Raw genomic sequence first — 5,699 nt, 5'->3', positions numbered from 1 at the left:
GGAATCACACTGTTGTATTTGCCTTTGCTCCGACACGAACCCCAATTTTAGGTTAAAGTCCTACTGGGTGCTCTGTCTGAGTTAAAGGCTCTGGGTTGGAGGCCCGAAATCATATCGGTGTGATTCCCCTTTATGTTTAACTTGCGTTTGTGATTATCTATAGTGTTGTGGGGCTTTAGGACCCGGGGAATCTCTAGTTCTACTAAAGAATCCCTGGAATGCTGTTTGTAGAGATAGGAGATTGCTGTGCGCCCTTGCCGTGTTCTCTTAAGGAGCTGTTATATATCTATATGCTGTGCTTCTTTTGAATTTTGTTATTTGCTTATGCTGTGTTTCTTTTAAGTTTTTGTTATTTGCTTATTGAGTGTTTTAGTCGTATATTGTAGTGTGCTGTTTGTCCCTGATGTGCGTGCAGTAAGCTGTGTTGCGGAGTATTTAACTTGCCGTGAAATAACTGGCTGGAAAAGCTCACTTTGTGAAGTGTTTTAAAACTTTGCATGGGGAGCGATTGTCACTCGGCACAGATAAATGAGAGACCATTAACAAGACAACATCCTAGAATTAAGATCTGTCCCTTCTGCCCTTGTTCCCTGTACGTTAGAGCCTTGTGTAACCACTGTGGAAAGTATATTTTAGGTCCAAGAGGAACGCAGGAAATTGTGTTGGGGCGATCTCTCAGTTTTTATTGTATCCGCTGTTGGTCCAGCCAAGATTTGGCACAGACCAACTGGATAAGATTTTATTGTCGGCGTACTCATAGACCAGTGTACATATAATTCCTTTAATTATATCCTCTGTAAAAGGTGTATTTTACAGTTCACAGTGTCAACTTGTGGCTTTGTGATAAGATAGATCGACCCGGTCTGCAGCGCCATCTCGTGACCCAATTCGGTAACGCAGATTATCTGAATGAAACAGGAAGGTAGGAAAGTCTTTAGTTAAAGTGTGCAAGTATGTATGAGTGTGATTGAGACGCGGCATCGCTGCGGAGCGAGTGAGGAGTCCCGCTCTGCGGTTCCTGTTCTCCGCGAGGAGCCAGGCCAGAAACGGACGAAGCGACTGGAAATTGTGACACGAAGTGTGGGAACAAAAATAAGAAAGAAAAGTCTTTGTAATTAGATCTGAAAGCACAATCTCCAGGTCAGCTAGCCTGATAATACTCCCTATAGATTTGCCCGACATAAATCACACTGACTACTCCCGACACCGAGTCCATAACCACTCACTAAGTTAGCCATAGTATTCTGTTTATGACGTGGTGGGACAAACTGAAAAACACCTTTAGACGGGAACCGAGCGAGCCCCGTGATGCTGTCGCTGAGCGGGCCCAGCCCTGCGCAGACCTGCGGGGCCGTGGTGGTGGCCGCCATGCTCCTGCAGTCCATCTGCATGGCTGTCACCTTCCTGTACTTCACCAGTGAGCTCAAACAGCTCCAGGACATGTACTCCAAGAGCGGTATCGCTTGTCTTACCAGGGAGGAAATCAGAAATTCCATCCAAAATTTGGAGGGAATTAAAAGTGAAGACAGAGAAGCTGATCCCTGCTGGCAAGTGAAGTGGCACCTGGGAAAGTTAATTAAAAAGATTATGTCGAAAAGCTACGAGGAAAACATATCTGCAGTCAACGCTGAAAGAACTCTAGCACTGTCACACACCGGCAGGCAGCAGCCATGTGGTCCCATCCACAGAGCCGCAGCGCATCTGACGGGCAGCAGCAACAAGAGGAATTCCCTGCTCACACGCTATTTCTCGCCCAGAAAAGGATTCGGACATAAAATAAACTGGGAATCGTCAAGGAAGACCCACTCCTTCCGTTACAATGTGGAGCTGAAAAATGGCGAGTTAGTGATACCCCATACAGGTCTTTATTACATCTACTCACAAATTTACTTCCGCTTCCGTGAAAACAGGAACGAGGATTCAGATTCACTGAGACAAATCAGAGACCCCAAACAGCTTGTCCAATACATTTACAAACTGACCAATTACCCTGAGCCCATATTGCTCATGAAGAGTGCAAGAACAAGCTGCTGGTCTAAAAAGACAGAGTATGGACTTTATTCCACCTACCAAGGTGGTGTATTTCAGCTGAAAAGAGAGGACAAGATTTTTGTCTCTGTCAGTAACATCGACTTAGTTGACATGGAAAAAGAAGCAAGTTTTTTTGGAGCCTTCATGATCGGCTAAAAGATGGAAGGCTCACTAGAATGATAGCAGCAGCAGTGCAGCCCAGAACACAAGATTCCCGGAAACAAATACTAGGGGTAGGGATTATGGTTACCCTGCAAGGGGAAGAGGAAGTTTCCTCTCCCAGCAAACCAGAATAAGATCAAACCAGTGTTTCCATTGTTTGCAAATAGGCCACTGGAGGCGGGACTGCCCTCAACTAAAAGAGCAATCTGGAAATGCTGCAATTGCACATCAAAGCAGCGAATGAAGGGGACCGGTGAGTCGTTCCCTAGCAGACCCACTGGTTAAAATGGAGCTAGGGGAAGGTGAAAAAGAATTAACCTTTTAATTGACACAGGAGCAACGTTCTCAGTTTTAAATCAAGAACTGGTGCCCAAGAGTGATGAATTTGTGCAAGTGGTAGGAGCAACAGGCCAACCAGAAAAGCTTACTTTTTAAAAACCCATTAAATACAAAATTGGAAAGCAAATGGGAATCCATCAGTTTTTATACTTACCAAACTCCCCAAAACCTCTACTAGGAAGAGATTTGCTAGAAAATTTAGGAGCCGTAATAAAATTTAACCAGGACAAACTTGAATTCCAGGTAAATGAAGAACAACTGATTGCAGCCTTAAGCTTAACAATCAGTTGCATAGAGCCAAAGCCTGACAATCATAATACTGAGCCTGACAATCATAATACTGAACGAATTATGAGTGAAGCATACCCATTAGTATGGGCTACAGATATACCTGGGAAATCAAAACAGGCAACACCTATCAAAATTGAACTAATACCTGGAGCAAGACCAGTAGTGAAGAAACAATACCCACTAAGGTTAGAAGACAGGAAAGGAATCGAACCAATAATCAAAAAATTCCTAGGATTAGGACTATTAATCGAATGTGAATCAGACTACAACACACCAATCCTACCAGTCAAAAGCCAAATGGGACATATAGACTAGTTCAAGATTTAAGAGCTGTGAATGCCATAACAAAAACACTACATCCGGTAGTAGCCAATCCTTACACACTCCTAACTAGATTGAAAGACAATTTAGTTTGGTTCACGGTATTAGATCTAAAAGATGCATTCTTCTGCCTTCCCTTAGCCCCAGAAAGCCAAAAGATTTTTGCTTTTGAATGGGAATCTGTGAGCAAAGGGAGAAAGACCCAGTTAACCTGGACGGTGTTACCCCAGGGCTATAAAAACAGTCCAACCATTTTTGGAAATCAATTAGCCAGAGAATTGGAACAATGGGAAAGGCCACAAGGAGATGGTACTCTTCTGCAATATGTAGATGATCTATTAATAGCAACTAAAACAGAAGAAGAATTTGTTAACTGGACGATTTCTCTATTGAATTTCCTGGGTTTAAATGGATATCGAGTCTCTCAACAGAAGGCACAGCTAGTACAGAACAAAGTAATATACCTGGGATATGAGATCTCTGGAGGACAACGATCCCTAGGAACAACAAGAAAAGAAGCCATCTGCCAGATGCCCAGACCAGAAACGGTGAGAGATCTACAAGCCTTCCTTGGAATGACAGGTTGGTGTCGTTTATGGATCTATCAATACGGGATACTTGCCAAACCACTGTATGATCTGCTAAAAGAGACCAAAAATATCCTAGTTTGGACTCCCGAAGCAGAAAGGGCTTTTAAGAGACTGAAACAAGAACTTATGAGAGCCCCAGCTTTGGGTCTGCCTGATGTAACAAAACCGTTTTGGCTGTTCTCCCATGAACGGCAAGGAATGGCTTTAGGAGTCTTGGCACAGCAACTGGGACCACACAAAAGAGCTGTAGCTTATTTCTCCAAACAGTTGGATGAAGTAAGCAAAGGATGGCCCAACTGTCTGAAAGCAGTGGCCGCAGTAATCATAAACATAGAAGAGGCCAGGAAACTCACACTGGGCCAGAAAATGACTGTGTTAGTGTCCCACACTGTATCCGCAGTACTAGAACAAAAGGGTGGCCATTGGTTATCACCCTCCAGATTCCTAAAGTACCAAGCAATCCTAGCTGAATCAGATGACATAACCATCCAAGTCACTAACATTGTGAATCCAGCCTCATTTCTAGAAGGAAGAATGTCAGCAGAACCACTCGAACATGATTGCCTAGAAACCATCGATGCTGTCTACTCCAGCCGCCCGGACCTCAAAGAAGAACCATTTGAAGATGCAGACAACTGGTTTTCCGATGGCAGCAGCTTTGTGAAGCAAGGAGTAAGGATGGCAGGCTACGCAGTGACCACAACAGAGGAAGTAATCGAATCAAACCCTTTACCTGCAGGGACCTCAGCACAAAAAGCTGAACTGATAGCTCTTACCCGAGCTCTGGAATTAGCAGAGGGTATACGAATTAACATTTGGACAGATTCTAAGTATGCCTTCTCTGTCGTGCATGCTCACGGAGCAATCTGGAAAGAAAGAGGTCTGCTAACTACCCAAGGGAAAACCATCAAACACGCAGAAGAAATTCTACAATTGCTAGAAGCAGTCCAACTCCCAGAACAAGTGGCCATAATGCATTGCAAGGGACACCTGAAAGGTAACACTGTTCCAGAAATAGGAAATAGAAAAGCTGATGCAGAAGCTAAAGCAGCTGCTGCAAGAACCGAAGAAGTAGTCATAACAGCTTTAGTACCAGGAGAGCTAAATACTAATTTTCAACCAAACTATCAGGAATCAGATCATAGGTGGATCCAAAGGAATAAAGGTAAATTGTTAGACAATGGGTGGGGTCAATTAGAAACAGGACAATTAATAATACCGGGCAAATTAATGTGGCAATTTGTGAAAACTGAACACGAAAAAGCCCACTGGAGTTTAGATCCACTTTATCAATATTTGCAGACTAGGATAGCCGGCCCAAAACTATTCACTACCATAAAACAAGTCACGTCTCAATGTGAAAGATGCCTGAAAAATAACCCAAATACAGGAACCAAAATACATTTAGGAGCAATAAATCGAGGCAAATTCCCAGGTGAAGTATGGCAAATTGACTTCACTGAACTTCCAAGAAAAGGGGGGTATAAATATTTATTGGTGCTAACAGACACATTTTCTGGGTGGCCTGAAGCATTCCCCTGCAGGACAAGCAAAGAAAGAGAAGTTATTAGAGTCTTATTAAATGAAATCATACCACGATTCGGAATACCAAGAAACATCTCTTCAGACAGAGGTTCACAATTTTGTGCAACAGTCGTAAGAGCAATAAGCAAGGCATTGCAAATTAAATGGCAATTACATACGCCATACAGACCTCAAGCCAGTGGACAGGTAGAGAAAATGAATCATCTTATCAAACAACAAATTGCGAAAATATGCCAAGAAACTAATTTACAATGGTATCAGGCTTTGCCTATTGCTCTAATCAGACTAAGGGTCAAACCTCGATCAAAAGAAAAACTGAGCCCATTTGAAATACTCTATGGTCGACCTTATGCTATGCAAGTTGTGAATAGCGATGCTGTAGATCAAATAGGTAACCAGTACATCTATGATTATATAGTT

General features: G+C 43.0%; 1 pseudogene; it reads left to right on the top strand.

Annotated features, from left to right (window-relative positions):
- The first annotated feature begins 1,308 nt into the window (after positions 1–1,308).
- On the top strand, positions 1,309–2,187 carry LOC113962152 (annotated as a pseudogene).
- Positions 2,188–5,699: the final 3,512 nt, after the last annotated feature.

Source organism: Neopelma chrysocephalum, unplaced genomic scaffold (assembly GCF_003984885.1).
Source record: "Neopelma chrysocephalum unplaced genomic scaffold, ASM398488v2 Primary Assembly neopelma1_112349, whole genome shotgun sequence".
Taxonomy (NCBI): Eukaryota; Metazoa; Chordata; class Aves; order Passeriformes; family Pipridae; genus Neopelma; species Neopelma chrysocephalum.
This window is presented reverse-complemented; position numbering and strand designations above follow the sequence as displayed.